This window comes from Lontra canadensis, unplaced genomic scaffold (genome assembly GCF_010015895.1).
Source record: "Lontra canadensis isolate GAN:19392208 unplaced genomic scaffold, GSC_riverotter_1.0 scaffold9, whole genome shotgun sequence".
Taxonomy (NCBI): Eukaryota; Metazoa; Chordata; class Mammalia; order Carnivora; family Mustelidae; genus Lontra; species Lontra canadensis.
Window position 1 is genome coordinate 14,924,539 of NW_022631003.1, and position 21,431 is coordinate 14,945,969.

At 42.9% G+C, this 21,431-nt stretch overlaps 1 protein-coding gene across 4 annotated transcripts in view; it reads right to left on the reverse strand.

The window, feature by feature from the left end:
• The window catches only part of HMGA2 (high mobility group AT-hook 2), a 173,263-nt gene that overhangs the window by 98,844 nt on the left and 52,988 nt on the right, over nt 1–21,431 (reverse strand). The gene's annotated exons all lie outside the window — the stretch shown is intronic.

Sequence of the window (21,431 nt, forward strand, 5' to 3'; positions counted from 1 at the left end):
TCCAGTGACGGCAAGGCTTTGATCATTCAGCCGACTGCTTGAGCCAAAAGGCAGCATTGGGCGGAAGCTGTAAATCCGGACTCCAGGCCCAGCCTCTCAACCCATGAGTTCTACAACCTTGGAAAAAATCTCCCAAACCTCCCTAGCTTGGGGTCCTCTGGAAGACAAAAGCTCATGATTCATCTGTCACGTGAAGTGGTGCTTCGCCAATTACTCCGCAAATTAAATGAATTATAATTATCATTCATGATAGTCGCTTTGTGATGCGTTTGGCTTGGTCATTTACTATTACCGGCAACTCTAACCCCTGCCTCCCCCAAATGAAACGTTTCCACGAGGAAATCAAGCGGCTCTAGGCAACTACCCCGGAGGTAAATGGGTCAGTGTTGAGTTTTGTTCCATTCCAGCAACAAAAATGAACATTATCTGTTATCTGCTAATTATCCACAGAAGCCCCGTATCTCACATAACCAAGAAGCCAGAAGACATGACCCAGCGAACGGGGCAGATATTCCTGTGATTTAATCCATATTCATTTTCAAGATGAAGGAACACTGCCCTTGGAAGGCAAACAGCCTCTCCAGGCCCAGTGATGCAGTGTTTGACAGGGCTGTCAGAAACATTTTGCTAACATTTGACCTAAATAAATACTGGCTGTGACACCTCGAACCTTTTGCATTCGATCCCTTTTACAGTGGCTCCTCGAGTCAGGGACCATTGTTCTGCCTCCCCCAGACAATGTCTCAGCCTGCTTGACCTGCTCCTGGGACCGCAGTCTTTCCAGCTTTCTCCAGAAGGTATTTCCCCAGAAGGTATTTTTCTCTCCTCAGATCATTTTACTGTGTGCTTCGGCATTTCTCCAAAATTTCCTCAATAAATAGCAATTTATATTGCTTCAAACTGTTGACTTAAAATAAAGCAATTAATAAAAAAAAGAAAAAAGAAAAAGAAAAACCCACCCTTCTCTTCATTCCCAGTGTGAGTTGACCCTGTATATATTAAACTTTACAGGTTTTGGGGGACACTACTTCAGTGAAGTAGTTTTTCACCAACAAAGCCACGAGTTCTAAATTGTGTGTTTTACAGAAAACATATAAATAAGTCTCAAATCAATATACAAAAACACATAAAGCGACTAAACAGAGGCGTTATTTCCCGTGATACTTCAGGTCTTGGCACTTCTTTCCCCCTTTAATTTTTTTTTTTAAGCTTTATTTTTATTTATTTGACCCAGAGACACACAATGAGAGAGGGAACACAAGAAGAGGGAGTGCGAGACGGAGAAGCAGGCTTCCCACTGAGCAGAGAGCCTGATGCAGGGCTCGATCTCAGGAACCTGAGATCATGACCTGAGTTGAAGGCAGACGTTTAACCATCTGAGCCACCCAGAGGCCCCTTTTTTCCCTTTTAAATATATATATTTAAAAGGGAAATATATATATATAGATATATATATATATATCTCCTTAGGCTAATATTTATATTTATGAACAATGTATTCTCTCTTCCTTCTGGTATATCACACTTTGGCTTGCTTTCTTTTCTCTCTAATCATATACTACCTGGTTAATATGATCATCTCAGTCTACACGATTGAGATATAAAATTTGGGGTTAATACTGGTAAGTAGCACATTGCCATTTTCCATGGGAAAGCAGTAAGGAAGTCAGAATTCCATTAGGCCACACTGTGAGATTAATAATTAGATTCTGTGGCTTGAGCAGGTCAAAATCTTGGTTGTACCCGAGATGACCAATGAGACCAGAATACAGTTCTCTAACTTTCCTCTGAATGTAAAACATACCAGAACACCCAGTGCTCCGATCTTGTTCACTCATTTGTGAGGCTGTTTTCTCCTACCATGCTACCTACTACTAAAAACAGATCTGGGCATCCAGAAGTCATTGAATTTTGTTCTTGCATTTGCGGAAAAGCATTTCCCCAGGCTACGTGTGTGATCAGCCATGATACACAAAAGAATATAAATGTGGGGGATTTTTTTTAGGGTCTCTTGGGGTGAAAAATCTTTTTAGGAAAGACAGAATTTTTGAATCAGAAGGAGCTGAACTCAAATCCTATCTTCATCATTTATTAACAGTATCACCTTTAATGTTAAGTAAAATGTCTCATTTTTGTATAAAATGGAGATATTAGAACCTAGCTCAAGCTTCTTTAAGAGATCAGTTTTGAGGAATGTCATTGCCTGGTACAGAATGTAGCACATAACAGATGATCGATATTGTTGGTTTCCATTCCATGGTAAACAGACTACCATTGGCCTTAGCTAATTCATTAACAATTTTCCTTAAGAAACTGAGATTGACCCTTTATTTTTACAATTTATTTGAAATGTAAAAAACATCATGGGATGATCCGTATTGTGAACAAACATTTGAACTTGACTTGAAAAATAGGAACCCAGTCTTATCTCTGTGTGGAGCCACAAAGACTGGCACACAGCTGGTTCTCAAAAAATAAATTAAAATGAAAAAAAAAAATCAATGCCACCAATTTTTATTATACTCGAAGCACAATTCTGTGTGCCTAACATAAAAGGCTGTTTTCTGATCTACTTTTGTGGATTTCAGATATAAGTACTTTGATTAGATTTTCAAAGACAAAGTAGGTTAGTAGTGGTGGCTTTTCTTTCTTAGGCATGTGTATGTTTGTGTGTGTGCCTGTGACTCTTCACTCTGTTTGAAAAGTTCTGCTGCTGTCCTTGGAATAACAAGGACCTAAAAATAGGACTCAACAGGAATTGGTGGAGAATTTGTGAATTCGGTCATAAAGCTTCCATTGTCTCTGTTATCTGGTAAATGATTAACACCTGGCTCTCCAGGAGGGGGGAAAAAAAGTGTGCCTATATATACTTTCACAAGTTTATTGTAAGTTTTGTGACATAAAGAATGTATATTAAACAATCTCAAATAATAATAAAATGTACACTACTCTATTTGTGCATTCCAAACATCTATGACTTTAGTTTGAAATGCTGTTTCTTGCAAAATTCACTATCAGTTTTTATAATTCTATCATCAAATATAGTGTCATAAAATCAGACTATAAATATTTGATTCCTTTTCCATTCAGCAAAGAAATGTCCATGTAATTAACAAATCAGTACAATGCCAACGTAAACATGGGCTGATATTTTTGTTTACATTAATAAGTAAAACCAAAGTGAAACAAGCCGGAACGTCACTCATTCATCAATAATAGGAGTGACTTCTTTGCCGAACTGGATAAAAATTTTTGAACACTCAAGGAATATTTGCTCAAATTTTTTTGTGTTTTATTCACAATGTGAAGGCGATGGACACGACTCTCTTAAGTTTAACCTGCATTATTAAAATGTTCTTGATAACTTTTTTAAGTCTGAAAAACCACCAAAACAACATGTCAAGCCTTATTAGCAGCATTTGCCAAGTTCTGTGACAGAAATGCTCTCCCAACCATGGTCGATCTCAGGCTACCCATGTGTCATCATTGAACACAGTGTTGGAAAGAGACACACAGTGGCACACATCATGTACTATTTTCTCCATACAGATCCAGGAAGCACATAGAACCTCAAAGGCATCAATAGTAGTAAAATTCAGTAAAATAATTTGGAAATTATGAGTTTTGTGTGTTACCTTTTTTTTTTTTTACATAATTTAAGTTTATACACTTCGATTTTTAATAATTGCTCCATTTAACAAAACTTTCTGAAATTTCTGAAAATTTAATAATCTGCTCCAAGTTGGCTCCTATACACCCCAAAATCTCCCTTAATAATCCTTGGGTCTATCTAGCTTTATCTGTAAACAGGTGAATTTAGTGAGTCTTTAGAAACAACTAGAGCTTCTGTTGCACAAATTGGGTTAATTTTATTCAGTTGCCTTTTCGAGAACAGGAAGCTATAAAATTGTTACTGTGGTGTCTGAGTACCCCGCTCTGGGCATTTATTACACACAGTTCACTGAATTGGTCAGTTTCCTTTGACACAGTTGGTCCTTGACCAGTGGCTAATGCCAGGCTGCTTTGGGTACTAAGAGGAAAAGTTAATGCCATTTGTCTGATTCCTACCCGAATCGTGCACAAGATTTCAGTCTGAAATGCTCTGATCTCCGGCACTCAGCTGTGCTCTGAACTAGCAACAGATTCTACATAGCTTGATAACACCCTGGAAAGGAATCCTGGGGAAAAGAGCCTGACCATACCCAGGGGAGTGAGAACAAAATGAGTTCTCGGAATAGTAGTGTGGGAAATGTTAAGCTATTTAATAACATAAGATCTAGTACTTTTGTAACAAAGGCTCATCATACACAAATTTAAGAGCACAGTGAGCCTGTACTAGAGGATGTAGAAACTGATCATTACTGTCCTTTCCCTCTGAGAGAAAGCAATGAATGAAATGCTCCAAGGGGAGGGATTGCAATTCAGACAAATTGTTTTCATGGTCAACACAGTACACGTGACCTTATGTGCTACTAGTAATTAGCAAAATAACCTAAACTGCATATACCAAATAGTCTAAAATAATGAAGTAATTATCCTATAAATCAGGGTTTCGGAAGACAAAATATTCAGATGGCTGAGACAAAAGGTTTCTCCCCTTGTTGGGTTTTATTATTTATTTATTATTTTATTGAAGTCCCCGCACAGCTGCCTCAGCGTCTGACTTCATGGGAAGTAGAAAAATCCTAGTTTCAAGAAACTATTCACATAGGTGGCAAAAGTGTTGACAGAGAAAATGTGATAGTGCCATTGATGACAGAACTAGAAATACCCATATTCCTAAAATGGAGTCCGATATTCGTAAATTAAAAGGAAAACTATCCAAAGATCAAAGGTCTCCAAATCTCAGCATAAAAATAATGCAATCTGGAAAATAATCACTTTCTTCCTTAGCATGTAAAAATGAAAGGGTACAGACCATGGTCCAATATCTAGAATGTAGAGATATTCTAGAGCAGTAGGCTTTTCTTTAATAAGCTTTCAGAAACTTGGCCAGAACGTTTCCATTAAATTCCCTAGGACAGAATTTTTCTCACCCAAAGATAAACTTGACTCAACAACCCATCCCCATCTTCCTCTACTCAAACTTTCTGCAATTCAGAAAACATTTTGCGGTTATCCCAAGGCAGATCTGAAAGTGCCTATGTCCTGTGCTGATGAGGAGGAAAGCCAGTGAAGTAGTGGAGTGAGTTCTGAAACAGGAGAATGTAGGATCTGAAGCCACTCTTGGGGTGTGGGGGGAGTTAAATATAGGTACTATAGAAAATAAATCAACACTGGAAAGGACATGCTCCCAAACATGTCATAAAGTACAAGCTACGAAGTATAAGGATATTTGGAAACATTTGAATATTTGACTAAACCTTTACATTTTCATCTGTTTGGAAGCACTGGTTACAGCTGGACAAGGGGTACAACAGGAAGAACACAGCCATTGCAGTTTGCAGGATGTGATTGGAATCCAGCTCCATTACCCTCTAATACCATAACCTCCCCCAGTCCCAGCTTCCTTGCCTGTAAGATGGGAATAATTGTAGCGTGACCCTCTGAGGGTTGCCAGGAGGACTAAAGAAAATGGGAATCAAGTCCTTAATGTAGCTGTGTTCAACCTACATGGCCATCACTGGGATCATTGGAGATAAAAATGAAATTGAAGCCCTTAAAGGATGTCGAATATATCCAATAACTATGTGTGAAACATCAGAATATTAAGCAACATAGACGTTTAAAAACTCATGAAGCTTTCTTAATGGAAAAAAAAAAAATGACGCCTAGTTAGCAGGTTTTGGGGGCTGATGGAACAAGGCTCTGCAGGAAACACCAGCCGCTGCAGGTTTCCGCTGGGACCGGGAAGTTTCACTTTGCAAGAGGTGCAAAAGTCATTGAAAAGATCTGAGCACTGGTTCATGATTTACAACGTAGTGTACTGAACCGGTGATAACAAATAGCGTTAATCACAAAAACCCAAAAACCAAACAAAACCAAACCAAACAAAAAAAACCCCAAAACCACCCCAAAAACAAAAACAAAAAAAAAACAACACCTGAAACCTGAAAGAAAATTAATAAAACACTGTTGGGCTGAAGAGAAGATTTTCTACCCTAGTTGTGCTGGCCGTCCAACTTTCTCCCTGCCTGACCTCCAGGGTGTGTGTGTTTAAAAAACGTACTGACACGGGGATCTTTGGCGACTATCATGCACATCTTAGCTGGGAAAGAGCGTGGTATCACGTGTTACCCACAGGGCCCGAAGCTCACACTGAAGTGTCCCCACGGAACCATGTCACACCAGAATGATGATGAAGAATGGACATCGGCGGCTTGTGGAAACAAACCATTGTGTTATCCTTTCCTACGGACCAATCATTTATCTTTCTTCTGTAAGAGAAATGGATAACATCCTTCCTCACCCTCCCCATTGCTCTCCCTAACATCCCTTTTGAATTTAAAAACACTGATCTGCATTTTTCCTCAAAAACCAATCCGCTCTTGTCCTTTTCCCTGCCCCCCACCTCCCAAAGATGGACCATAAGAAGACGCATTGAAAATAAGTAAGATATCTCTATTAGCATGCCTAAAAGTCTACTTGTTCCCAAGGAAGATTTCCATTTAAGATAAGAATGTTTTCCTGAATCTTCTGGGACCCCTAAAATGAGGTAGATAACGCAAGTGGCATGTTTTCTAGGTCGCCACGTCCGTTTCTCTTCCTCAAACACTTGTGTTCTGCCACCGAAGAGAACTCTGAGAGCCCGATTTTTTACTTCTTTGCTCTTGCCGAGATCAGGCTTTGACTCATCAATTCTATGGAGACGATCCCCACGAGGCCCGAAGGCACCCTGTGAAGTCTGACACTGATAAGACCGCTCAAGACATTCCCGGCGGGGTCGTCCCCCCAAGTCTGTTTCTTAACGTTCCGTGTTTGTTCCCACACACTCATTCACCACAACCACCAGATATTTTCAGTATTAAATGCCAGCGTGTCAGAAAGATCTCTCTAAATCAGATTCTTCATGCAGGGTTCCTCCAATGTTTAATCAATTAGAAAAACACAGACCTCCCCGCAAGGCTGCGGAGCTACTGTAGATCCGCTTATAGGATCTTCGTAGGTCCGACAAAAGCCTGCAATTGGCCACTGACTTACAAGCAGCAGCAAAGGTCAGGAGATCTGCTCCGAGAGACGGCCACGCTGCGCACACACAAAGAAATGTACATTCACAAAAAGAAAGGGAAGGAAAAGACCGAGAGGAAGAAGGGAAAAAAAACAAAAAAACAAAAAACAAACAAACAAACAAAAAAACAGAAGAAGAGAGAGAAAGAGAGAAAGCACGACACCTCTGACAACAGCAGCTTTGTGACCCCTCTGGTAATGCTACCCAGTTTTGTTTATCGTGAAAAGATCCCATTAATGCCTCAGCCCCATCAAACAGCAGACCAAGTCCATGAATGGCACCTATCAGAGCCCAGGGTAAATCCAATGATTAGAGGGAATTCGCCAAAGGGCCTTTGTAGCTGAGAAAAATGCCTACTCCAGTGAGGAATGCAGAAAATTCCTGGGAGCACAGGCCCTCCTTTGTTGGCAGTCTGGCGGTATTTTGGAGCAAATAAAGGGACAAAAATGGGATCTTAGATGCAATGAACATTTGAAGAAAATGTTTTTCAAAGACTTCCTTGAAACATTTCTTTTGGGAAAAAAAAAAAAAACCACCAAAAAAAAAAAAAGATTACTTGATAAAGATGAGCTACAGAATTTGGACTCAAACCACCATTTTATGGTATACTGCACCAACCTGGAGACTCTCCAAAGGAAGAGAGTTTCAGTTAGCTCTCCTTTGTCCTGCTGAGTTTCCTGGTTAAACAGTAAGCCACAGTTAAAACTTTGCAGATAAGAAAATACACACATAGACACACGCACGTTCACTCACTCCCCTCAAATTTACTGACGGGATAAACTGAGTCTTAGCAACCCACAAAGGCATCGGGCAAGGAGAGGGGATAGCATCTAGTACTGAAATGAGGGGATTAACAAAACTCAGGCCAGAACAAAGCATAAAGAATATGCTGAGCTGTCACCATTATCAAAACACGCAGACAACCAACCGGAAAGAAAATCTGCCAGGCCGGCTCCATAGGAGGAAGAAGGGAAGTAATGGTGTAAGGCTCCTAGACACCCGGAAGTCTTGCTCTCATGTGTTCCGTACACAAGCGTAGTATTTGTATTTATTTACTAAAAGCCCCTAAGTGACGTATGGCAAGAAGGACATGCCTGATGCCATTTTTAACCACTCGGCGGCCTTGTCCACCGGAACATGCCAAAGCAATGTTAGGCTCACGAAACTTCTCCTAGTGCAGTTTTCCTGGGGAAAACAGAATCTTCCAGTTGTGTTTGTTGAAAAGCAGCCGACACGCTCGAAAAATGAATCAGAACTTGGAGGGGCACTGGTGTTTTAAACCTTAAACCTCAGGTAGTCGTCAGGAAGGCATTTGGGACATCTAAATTTCTCAGTTTTCTAAAAAGGTAAACCAACCCCCCCCACTCCTTCCTAAGGGCCAAACAATTTTAATGACTTTTCTGCACAATGTACCCCTAAGTGTAATACCTTTCCTCATAAATCTTGTTATAGACTTATTTTATGTTCCATTTTAATGTTTGCTGAGTTGAGGGAGGAGCAAAGTAATAATCATGTAATTCTACTTGAAGGTTTTCCTCCCCTTTCTCGTGGGCTGAAATCTAATAAAATATTATTTATTTGCATCTTTGGACAGCTATTCACTAACATTTTCAAAAGTGCAGTAAAGTAGTTGCAAAGGTGGTGTCTTTATTGCTTTGCAAATGCTGTTCGTTTTATCATATGTTTTAAATGCCATTTTACCGGTACCAGTGGATTTACATTATAAAGCTGTAGTAGGATGCTATTTGGGATACACAAACAAACGCAAGTCTTTGCTTTGTGCTTCTCCGTACTTCTGTTTGCCCATGTAACCATATAAAACCATATAAGTCTCCCAGACTTCCCTTCCAAATAATTGAGCATACATAATTGTGGGGTTATTGCATCACTGTTTATGACCAACCTTGCCCTTTCTAAGAGTTACTCCAATAAGTCTCTACCTTGGGGTGTACGCCTATAAAGTTTATACATCTGTGCACCAAAAGGAGAGGTCAATTTTACTTTTGCATCATTAAATATACAGTTTTGCAAGCACTAATGAATACAATACTTTCTCAACATACCCGATGGCTTAAAAAACAATTGGCATACTTTCCTGATGCATTTTGCAAATTTCCTCCCGTGTCTGGACTGAAAAAAAGGCTTTATTATTAGAGTTCTTATGAATAAAGTGCTTAGTTCTGACAATGTAAAAAAAGATCCATTTGAGAGAAATGTCCAGAGCAGAAATAAATTTAAACACAGAACAAAATAAATGCTCTCAATGACCCTGATGCAGGATTCCCCATAAATGGAGTGTACCTCTCTACCACTGTAGAGTTATCTGAAATCTAGCCAAATGCATCAGTCTTGGAAATATCTCCTAAAAGATAAGAATGAGCTTGGAAAATAGATCATCAAAGAAATATGCAGAGCCTATAAAATAAACCACACACACCACACACACAATTTTCATGTACCAGATCCTCTTTCACTAATCTAGCAGATGGCAGAAGTTTTTTAAAACTAAGTTTTTTGAACTGCAATCTGATTTTCTATTTAAAGCAGAATCCTCAGTGTGGTAAGAAATATACAGGGGATATAATACAATCACCAGGGTCACATAACCATGCTCATGTTAAGTTGGCCGTGGAAGAGAAGAAAAATTAGTAAGAATTGTGAATTCAAAAACGTAACACTAATTGTTAGGAGTATAAATTTTTACTCCTCTGTATCACTTCTTTATAGTACCGTCATCTTAAAAAGAGCATGAATTAAAAAACACCATGCAAGCTAGGTTCTAATTCAGCGAGGGACATTTTGGGGTACTCAGAGCAAAAACAAACCATGGTAAGCATCAGCCATCCTGGACTCCAAAGAGAGCCTGAGAGTCAGACCTAAGTCTTGCTTTTTTCTCTCCCTCTTAAGAGACTCAAGCCATTCTAATATCTTCCCCTTTTAATTCCCATCCTCCAAAACCAGAGCAATTAAACTTTTTGCCATTTAGTTGCTGAACGCTTGAAACCACAGCTCTGATTTAGCTCTTTGTCACCAGGGACTTCAAGGCCAGGTAGAAACCATGAAGATAAAGGTCAAATTAAAGAACGTTCTGACCAGCCATCGCTCTGGAACCTTACAATGTTTGCCTCAGAGGAACCTTGTGTACAAGGAGGTGGTTTCCAGAACACATTCTGTTCTGTCTCCATTTACAAACACTAACAGAAACCTCTAGGTGGACTCGAGGGGGGTAGTACCCCCTCTCCCCTCTGCCCCCCAACCTTTTAACATTTTAAACTGGAGCTCTCTGGAAGAAAAAGGCTTCCCTGTTGAAAATAAAAAAAAACTAACAAAAGAGGCTATTTGCTCTTTGGTTCTTTGCAAATGTATCTGTTTGGTCTGTAGACATACAAGGCTGGGTTCTGGAGTGCCTTGTCTCCGCCGATGTCATTGGGAGGCCAAGTGCCTTGCAGTTCGGCCATAACCCCACTGACTGTGAAGAGCCAGGAGATCTTAACATGAACAAAGTCGATTCTTGCTGCGGCCCCTGAGGTCCTCCTGTCCTAATGGCAATTAGAGAGCCTAGAGAGCTGAGCTTGTAATTCCACCCCTCCTTCACGCAGGACCTTGTCTCCCCTTCTACAGGAAATGGGGGCTGAGTTAGTGGGGCATGACTATAATAGGAATCCGTGACTGTGGCGCAGGGTAGCCATCAGTATAAATCTGTCATAGACACACTCAGAGAGGAAGAGGGACTTCCATACACTGCAGCCTTTACACTTTTTGATGCGGACACAGATTTATGGCACACGGGAAGCAGAGCGCCTTTGAGCCAAAGGGGCCCTGTGAATCAAGACCATTTTGTAAGTTTCCGCCTCTCGAAAGAGCTACACATTTATAATTGTGCTTGAAGTCAGCCCCTTTCCAGCCCCAGGAGGCAGCACCATTTGGTTGAAATAAAACGGAGGACTTTTCCCAACAGCTGGCCAGCTCCAGTTTAAGTTTTAACAACAGGATGAATGGATTGAGGACTGCTGAAGGGATCAAAAAGCCTTATGCCAGACTTTTGGAGACACACTTTCCCTGGCTACATGGTTTGTATGTATCAGACTCATTCAGGAATGATGAACTGTGCTTTGAAGAGTCCCCTTGCACTGCTCACCCAACACAGATGACTCTTTCACCAAGATCCTTAAAAATGATCCAACTGAGACCTTGAGGACCTGTCTTGTTTCAGACAAGAGAAGAGAAAAAGGAGTCAACTAGGAGTAAATGAAACACCAGCCCAGAGTTGGTGTTAATTAATTAAAAACACAATTTCAAAGCATCCTTAATAGAAGACTTCCTCCATGCAGCCAGTATCTGATTCAGGGAGTGACTCAAGCAATAAAATCACAGTTGGGACGACTCTCGTGGGGCCGGCAGGCCAAGTTCAATATTTTCCCTATGAGGCATGCCTGTACTATAAAAAGAATGTGATGTTTGAAAATGAGTGTCTCTGCTCTCTGTGTGCTGGCATTAAAAGCCTTCCCCAGCCCTCCTGCCACATTTCGAGAGTACAGTATGAATCACAATCATGTGGCGAGCCCCTCCTTGCCAAATTCTTTCCCACTGCTACCACGGTGCATTCCCTCGTAGGCTTCTGCCAGCAGCCTCTGTCCCCCGGCCAAGACCATCAGTGTGAGCATCGGCGGAGAGGCAAGCACTCCGCCCACGTTCACCGATGAGGAGGAGACGAGGACACACAGTATCCTAAAAACCCGTCATCGCTGAACTGACTGAGAGGGCAGGAGGGCCAGAAGTCAGTTGAGAGACAAAGCCAAGAAGCGGACGCAGAAAGGACGGGATGCAGAGAAGAGCGACTGACACCGTCCAGAGTGCCGTCCCTGTGTCCGGCACGGGAGTAGCTTCTGTAACTTCATGCTCTCATGTAATACTTCTGAGAAAGGATTGCCAGTATTGGGGGTGAAGGAACGGAGAGCCACAGGTACTGGAGAAGTGGCTTGCTGTGTTACGCAGCAAAGGGAAGCTGAGCTTGGGCAGGAACTCGAGTTCTTGTCCCTGTTGCTTTCTTCTCTCTATCCTGCCTCCTCTGATTCTGAAGCTTAAGCTCAGAAAAGCCACAATCTGATGCTCTTCTTCTGCCTTGATCTTTTTAATAGTCAAGTCACTCTCTTTTTCTTTTTATTTTTTTTTAAGATTTTATTTATTTATTTGACAGACAGAGATCACAAGTAGGCAGAGAAGCAGGCAGAGAGAGAGGAGGAAGCAAGCTCCCTGCTAAGCAGAGAGCCCGATGCAGGGCTCGATCCCAGGACCCTGGGATCATGACCTGAGCCGAAGGCAGAGGCTTTAACCCACTGAGCCACCCAGGCGCCCCTCAAGTCACTCTCTTAACTACTACTGTCCCCTAAGTGCACACAATGCCACTGTCAGCAGTACCTGTTTATTAAAATATTTGTCAGCCAGACTAACATCCACAGACCCAGCTTCCACAGCCATGACCACGGAACCCACCCCAGACCTGACGGAGATACCCGAATGTTGCTCCATGGTCATAAAGGGAGCTGGGAGAGTGCAGGGAGGGGAATATTATTGTAATTCAACGTCATGAATCACTACTGATGCAACCACTCAAAGTTTATCCCCTACTTACATCTGCATTTCCTTTGTGTTCATTTATTGCTGTGGTTAACTACAGATTAATCGACTTGCCAGTTTTCTGGCTGAGTCTCCTGTAAGCAAGCCTAGCATCGTCTGGCCCCCATGAGGCAGAAATGGATCATGAAACCAGGAAGCTCCCTGGAGTTACAATGCTTGTTTATCCCAGTCTTCTAAGTGGCCTGTTAGGTATAAGGGTTTAGAATCAAAAGCAGCGTTGGAGGGGCTGAATTTCCACGTTCCACACTGAAAAGACAGCTTGTCCCAAAGGCTGGCAAGCTATGGAAAGAGGAGGTGAGGAAAGGAGTGAAAGGATCAGGTCACATGCAAGAGTGCCCAGAAAAAGCAATAAAGGGTCCTCTTAATCTCAGCCTAATGCAGGAAGGAGTTAGCCCTTTATGGAGTTCTGGTCTACCTGAAAGGCAGCGTGGAGATGGGGGTGGGGGTTGTTGGTTTTCATGGCACATGTAGCTGGCTGAGTCAGTAGTATAAGATGGCAGCAAAATAAATAAATAGAACATAAAAGAAAGGAAGGAAGGGAGAAAGAGAGAGTGAGAAAGAAAGAAAGAAAAAAGAGAGGTTGATTTACATCTTAGGCAGTATTCTAGAAACACTATCTACAATAATACTAGGTGCTGATCTCACTTTTCTTTGTATTCATCAAATCCCACGAATCTATTAATCAAAGATCAAGTAGGATTTTGAAAGGACTCGAAACAAAAACCTATCACCTTATTCAGTCCATCATCCATTTAACAATCATACATTGTGCGGCTATTAGGTCTCAGACACTGTGCTAACGGGTAGACACACAAAGATGCATAAAACACGGTCTCTGTCCTACCGGAGTTGAATACGATGAGGTAACACAATGCTCTAAGTGGTATATACTTTAAAAATGGCCTATACGTAGTAACCACTTGGTGGTGTAATAATTTTTGAGACTTGGGCAAGTCTCACCTTGCTTAGTGTTTTTGCTGATAAAGTTAGCCCAGGGGAATTTATCAGATTCTTTGCCAGTGAGGAACTCTGTTGGTGATGCTGTTGTATAGATCCATATTTGTGGCAGGGAAGGAAAAAGTAAAGTGGGTAAGAATTAGTGGGAAGACAGTGTGGGTAGTCTTCCATGCAGAAGGCAGAAGAGTCTTACAGAGTGATCCACCGTACATGTGGGGTTAGGGTGTAGAAAGAAACAGGGAGTCAAATATGGCAGCTCCGAAGCCAATCTTCCCTGCCTGGCTCCATCATTTACTCCTTAGCTGCTGAATTCTCTAGCAAACCCCTTCACCCATCGTGCCTTGGTTTCTTCACCAAACGGGGGTGACACCTGTATTACTGCATTGAGTATTATGAGAAAGAAATAAGATCATCCTTACAACATACCCGGTGTGTGTACTTTCCTAGGACCTAAACCACTTCAAAACTGAGATTTGCCAGCAACGAGCCACCTACCTCTTTGAAGTCATACCTGGATTCGTTCACCGTTCTATAAAACTAGAATACTCTGTCCTATACCTCGTTGGCCTCGTGTACTGGGTTTTCAGTTAGCTTTCCTGGAGTGGAAACTCTCTACAGTATTCACCTGATTTTGTCTGTGTGTCTGTATAGTTACTAATTAGATATGTATTTATTACATATTTACAGTAACAGGTCACCTGGACATCTACAGGGTATCTCTGAGCACCCTTGATCCAGTGTGAAGATCACTCTGTTGGGAAAGAGAAGGAACAAACAGCAGATAACACTGGTAACTGACAGTGCACTGAGGATATTGTGGCAATTGTAGAGAAAAGGCTTTTTCTTTTCTGGGACGTGAGAGGAAAAACCTGATGGTGTTACTGTGTTACTTAATACAATCAGTCTTATCAAATTCAAATGAAAGAAGTCTTAAATATGTTGTTGGATACTAGAGTTTATGCAACAAAGCAGTAAAGAAAACATCTAGGAGACGAAAATGGGCACAATTAATACTTCTTTTAAAAGATGCCTCCTATTTTGGATATTTTGGAATAGACCGGAGGACGGTGAAGTTAAAATCAAAAGTATAAAAAGACAAGCTATCAAGCTTATCATCCTTCTCACTAGTCCACTCATGGAAGGCAGCTCACTACTGGTAGAAAGAGCACAGGGTCGGAAGTCAAAGGACCTGAGTAGGAGCGCATCTCTAAAAAGCTTCCGAGTCATCTGTGTTGTAAGTTACATGAGATAATCTGATCAAAATGCCTAGAGCACTGGAGGCATGCTCTGTGTATTGGTGAATGAATCAGTGAGTCAAAGGTGTAAGCCAAGTTTTACTAAAAGCTTTCTTTTTAAGAAAATATCTGTGCCTCCCTAACTGGCAAACTCCACCCTATGCCCCTACTCCACGAAGGAAAAGGGCATTAATAGCCTCCTAGAAACAAACTGCTATTTCTTGTAGTCTTTGTGAAGGTGTGTGTGCGCGCCTTTGTATGTGAGACAGATCAAGGGGAAACCCTAAAACCTAATGGGTGATCTAGGAGACACAGAATGCTTTGGGATCAAAGGCAAGGAAGGCATGATTAGAATAAGAAACCCAAAAGCTGTTTTGTTACTTTTTTTAAAGCTTACGTATAATAGGCTATGTTGACTATAGATCTTACTATCAAGGACCTAACGATCAGAATCCAAAGAATTTTTACTGTTTAATTAGTTTAACTGTAAAAGGTATGATCTGACTATGGTTCCCTAAGATTTTAAGAATTTCACAGATTCCAAGCATAAAATATTTTTTGTAATATTCCTCCATACGATGATTCATTGAAATATCAACTTAAAAAGAAGAGTCAAGATAAGATTTTCGTGGCTTTCATAGAATGAGCCTCAGAGCAAGTCACGCAACTTCCATCTTTGAAATTCCGCACTAAAATAACATTGACTTGTACAGGGCCTGTTGTGTAATGAGCTCGTTATAGAAAAAGCATCACTTAAATTGCCAAATAAACAGAGTGAGGTAATTGGCCTTCTACAATTCTGGGCCACGAAGAACACACATTACTTTCTAAATGAGCTCAAAGTCACTAAAAATCCCAAGAATTTTATAATCCAGCCTATAGTTCGAGAGTCTTGCTTACTTACTAAGGGGTGCTGGAGGAAGGTAAAGGATAAAGCAGGAAATGAGACGTGCAATAGACTGTCCCTTCAAACAGCCAGAGCGTGTTCAAGATAAGGCAGAGAGCGAAAGTGACCACTGCCAGGGAGCTCTTGGCTGTGAAACTGACAAGCTCTGTCTGGAAGTTTCTCTTGATTTCAAGGGTACACCCGGGGTAGATTTTTGCCTTCCTCCCCAAACACCACTGTGTTGTCTTTTCCTCAAGGTCCCTCTCAGGAATCCACTGCAAGAATGATGGATCAAAAGAAGCTTCTCACCAGGAGGGGGAAGTAAGACTGTGGGCGCTAGAGAATCTTCAACCTCTGTGAACCCTCAGCTTGAGCCTGAGGACGGTCCGGTTTACATTCCACTCGGCAGCCTAACCTCCGAACACTGTGCACCCTTGATTGAGTCCATGAACGTTTTTAAAGAAGGGTGACAGTAGAGGAAGAAAGCTAAGATACATAAGCCAAATTTCAGAAGACCGACCTTTTTATGTAGTAATTTACTTTTTTTTTTTTAAAGGGACATTTCCATGGCATAGGTCTTTGATATCATCAAATCGAATTTTATTTTTATTTCTTTTTATTTACGAAATATTTTATTTATTTATTTGCTTACTTGAGAGTGAGCAAGAACGTGCGCCTGTGGGGGAGGGCCCGAGGGGGACTGCGAGGGACAAGCAGATTCGGCGCTGAGCACGGATCCCCACGGGGGCCTCCATCTCCTGCCACTGAGATCATGACCTGAGCCGACACCAGGAGTCAGAAGCTCAGCCTACTGAGCCACCCAGGCGCCACTCAAATCAAATTTTAAAATAATTTTGAAACGGGGCTTCTCAAGTTATAGCTATAAAAAGGTTCTCATATCATTGTTGTGATTATTGTCATTTGACCCAAGAAATGCGCGCGAGGTGTCCTGCCTTGAGATTATTTTTTAAAAGGAAATTGGGTTTGAGATACCTAGAGCGTGCTGTAAGGTGCATGAATGATCCCGTTGCCTCTAAGCAAACTATTTTCCAGCATGTTATTTATTCCCAGGGATTGCAAACATTCCAGATGACATCACCAGGACTGCTAGTGCACAAGAAAATAAGCAAATGAGACACACATTGGCTCATGTGGCAAATCACTGGGTTTGCCAAATGGAAAAGAACAAAAACGGGGAGGGAAAACATTTTGTTTTCAATCTACAAGGATATTAATAAAACTCAAACCCAGCATTCTGTGGCTACATTTCCCAGGAAGAAGAGTCTCTTCTGGCCAAAAGAACATAACAACAAACTTTTGTATCTAGAAATATGTATCTCGTGATATCATTTAAAAACCCACTATTTATCACAACTAGGGCTGGAAACATGTTTCTCTGAAACTTGGACACAAAGAATAGACACAAAGAATTATTTTAGGTAGAATTTGTCGAGGACAAATTCTACCTAAAATAATCTGTAGTTCAGGGTAAATCAGTCCAGTGAGGGTAATTTGACCCATTATATGTCACAGCCTAAAATCGAGAGCTTCTCTAGATAAAATTCTAAAGGAGAAATAAACAGCAAGTCATCGCTGATTATAGTGCCAAAAAGACAGGATGAAGTAAGAGAATATAAAAATTTCTTTAAAAAAAAGAGAAGACTTGGGGCGCCTGGGTGGCTTAGTGGGTTAAAGCCTCTGCCTTCGGCTCAGGTCATGATCACAGGGTCCTGGGATCGAGCCCCACATCGAGCCCCACATCGGGCTCTCTCCTCAGCGTGGAGCCTGCTTCCCCCTCCTCTGTCTGCCTGCCTCTCTGCCTACTTGTAATCTCTGCCTGTCAAATAAATAAAATCTTTAAAAAAAAAAAAAGGGAAGACTTCCTATGCAAATGTAATTTATAGACACCAGAGAGAAATGGAAAAAAGCAAACTGCCTATTGCTGATCACCAGTTAAAAGTAGAATCATTTGGAAGGTTTATTACGATTTAAAATTTGTTGGACACTATCGTAAAACAATTCCAGTTTGGAAATCATCAGTGATGAACAACATGAGTTAACACTTACAAAGCACTTACTATGTGCCAGGCACAGCCTTGTATATCATTAACTCATTTAATGCTCTCAACAGCCCAGGACATTAACACAGTGATCCCCGGACTGGTCTCATTCTGGAGCTGAGGCAGCTCAGGCCCAGAGAGATTAAGAGCTTGTCCAAAATCACGCAGGTACTGAGTATTCGCACCTGTTAATTTAGATGAGGCTAACTAACAAAAATTTAAAGATACTAATAAATACGGAGAATCTGAAAGCATAACTCCATGAGAACATGAAAAACTGTGAAAGCGAAGTTTCAATTAGTAAAGTCATAATGCCACACTTATTGGGACCTCTTACTGGGAGGCTGCAAATTACTTGCACAAATGCACAACCTTCCTTAGAGATAAAGGCCAACAAATAAAGTGTAAAATTTGCCCTTGACAGCAAAGGAAGATACACAGGTGCGCTGATATTGATCAGTCACTATCAGCTGAGCGGCCACAGTTTGGTAAACACGTTCCTTTTTCCCAAGGGCCACTGGGCCTGCATTCATGGGAAAGCATCACACGAAATTATTTTTCCCAGTTTTTAACCCCTCCTTGAATTGTCCCGTTTAAAGGATATGTGCCTACGAGTAAAACCACTGTTGCCTTGATTTGCAGAGTAGTTGGAAAGCAAGACTGCTTATCATAAACCGTGCCTCTCTCTGGAAACGTTTAGAATTGTCTCAGCAATCATGCGGTCCAGGCTTTCATGCCCAGGGGAGAAAGCTCCAAGCCAAGGAGATGTAAGGCACAGGTTAGTATTAGCCTTAAGAGGGAAGCTGCACAGAGCCCGGGGAATAAGAGCGTGGGAGCGCTTCTGTGCTGAGGGGCCTGGCGAGGTGTTTTACTTTAAGCCTCAGTGTTCTCATCACAAAGGGGGGAAATGCAAGGTTGCTGCGGATAAGGATAACAAATGAAGTAACAAATAGGGAGCACGTGGCACATTCCCTGAGCCCCAGGAAGGGCTCCATCAGTGGTCATTGCTCCTGTTTCATTCCCTTGACTCAGTGACTCGTGAGTGGGTAGTGTCCCAACTGGATGTCAAGCCCCTTTGGAACCGGCGTTGTTACAGGCCGCTTCCTTCTTCCTTGCATCCAACCTGGGTCTACCGAGGGAAGATCCCATCTCATTGGTTGTTTTCCCCAAACATAGTAGTATCCACCCCCTGCCACCTCCTCTTTTACCCCAGAATAATCCTTCAGCCTTTTCTCAGGTGTTTTCCATCAGGACAGAACTTCGAGGTTGACCATTTTAAACGCTCGGTCAGGAAGGCTCAGGGCACGCTTTCACAAAGGGGATAAACATAGATTCAGGAAGTCTGAACAGCAAAGATTCCACGGCTCACATTACCCACTTCCTCGTTATTCAAGTCCCGTTCTTCCTGGCAGGGGGAGGAGAGTCTGCCGCTGATTAAACATTGCAGTAACATCAGCACTGGACAAAACCACATAACCAACCTGATTTGAACTCAAGTGCACTCACCCCTTCTTGGGGCAAGCAACCCTGTTTTCAAAACCACTTGGACAGCAGATCAGGTGTTTACGAACAACTCCCAATCTCTCCTGCTCCCCTTGCGTCTCCAGTCCTCCTTCAAAGAAGCAGAGCCAGCAGGGACCCAGGGCTTCGTAAGCAGCCGGAATTGTGCCAAGAACTCTGTCTACATTCTCACTGAATTCTCCCAACCACCTTGAGAGGGAGACCGGTATTCTCCTCATCCCCATTTTACAGATGAGCTGGCTGAGGCTAAGGAGAGTAAGCACCTTGGCTAGGGTCTCATCTTTAGCATCAGAGCTGCTAAAAATCAAACAGCCCTGTGGACGGGCCCCCGGGAGAGCTGGCTTGGCCACTGCCCAGATAGGTCCCATCTTCTCCAGGCCTCAGTTTCCCCTCTTTGTGGGAACGCAGCCACTCTTGAAGTTCCCTTCCGGCCTGACATTTTCTGGCCTGCTGCTGCTGCTGCTGTGGGGCAGGCTTCTTTGTTTCCAGGCTCAGCTGCTCTGGCGGGGCTTCCCTGGGCTCTGCCCTGTTTTGTTTTTTTTGCTGCTGGACCAACTACAGACGGGCTCCTGGCAGCGCAGCCCCAGAGCACAGTGGAAGCTTCCTCTTTCGCTCAGTTCCTGGCCGCTTCAGTATGAACAGAAAAGGTGGGCAGGGGCCAACTGGCAGAAGTCACAGAAATAGCAGTGCATGATTCTCATACGAGCAGCAGAAAGGTCGGCACGCAGGACCCCGCCGTCTGCCGAGCTCTTTCATTGACTAAGGTTGCTTTTGGCACGCACAGGCACCAGGGGTTTCCGTGCTCATTTCCCTCCAGTCGGAGCCGAAGGCTTTGGAGGTAATGCTCTGCAGCCCCATGCCAGCAACTGACCGTCCAGGGACAGGAGATGGAGACATTCAACAGCAAAAGCCACAGGGGAACCCACACTCGGATTCTCTCGCCTCATTCGGCAGTGCACAACCTCCCCGGGGACCTACCGAGGCTCCGGCCACCTCGGAACACAGGGACAAGGTGTGTGGGTCGAGGATGTGTAAGCAGCCGTGGGCCAGACGTCCCCACACAGGCATGGAAGGCACCCCCCACCACCACCACCACCGCAAGCAGGCAGGCTTCCTTCCCTAGCATGTTGCTCTCATTAGCCGTGGGGGTGGGGGGATTTGTTGGGGGTGAGGGGTGGAGGCGGTGGGAGGGGAGGGAGGGAATGTGTGCAGTGCTGTCTGGGCCCCACCGAGCCAGGGAGATCTACCCTTCAGCCTAGTCCTCCTCTTCTGCCTATGCCCCCCTCCACCCTGGGTCTAGGACAATCCTCAGGCCAGGCCAGTTCCAGTCATAACTAGATCTTTCCACTACTGAGTAGCATACACAGGAGGATTCGCGGGACTGGTTTTCTGTTTTGTTGTGTTTTGCTACTATTAAGCTAGATTGCTTCATAATCCTTTAAGTGTTTTGTAGCCAACTTTTATTTACATATCTGGGCCAGCAAGCATGTGATTCGCCCAAGGATGTCACGGAGGGAAGGCTGAAGCTACCGCTGCAGGGGGGGAAAATCTGATGCTTTTTCACTGAAGACACACAAACAGCTGAGCTGTCACAAGGACAACTGTCTCTCGGGCCAACACTACACCACACTCTCAGCGTCTGGACACCCTCGCAGACAAGAAGAAGGAGCGGCTGAGGTAGGGACACCGATGCAGGGAGTTTTGCTTCTCTCTCTTTCGCTCTATCTGCTCCGGGGACAAAGCTTTGGCAGAGCCAGATGCCCCCGGCATCTCTACGTGTGAATGGTGGCAGACGTCTGTCCATTCTCTGTACCACGACCATCCACTTAAAATGTGCTGTCTGCCGGCAACTTAGACACCGTCCAGAAAGCACGCTGCCCTGGCATCCACAGGAGGGAAGTCGGAAGCACGCCCCTAACGGCACTCTTTTCATGGATAGTGACTGGGTGGTTTCATGGGCTAGAATA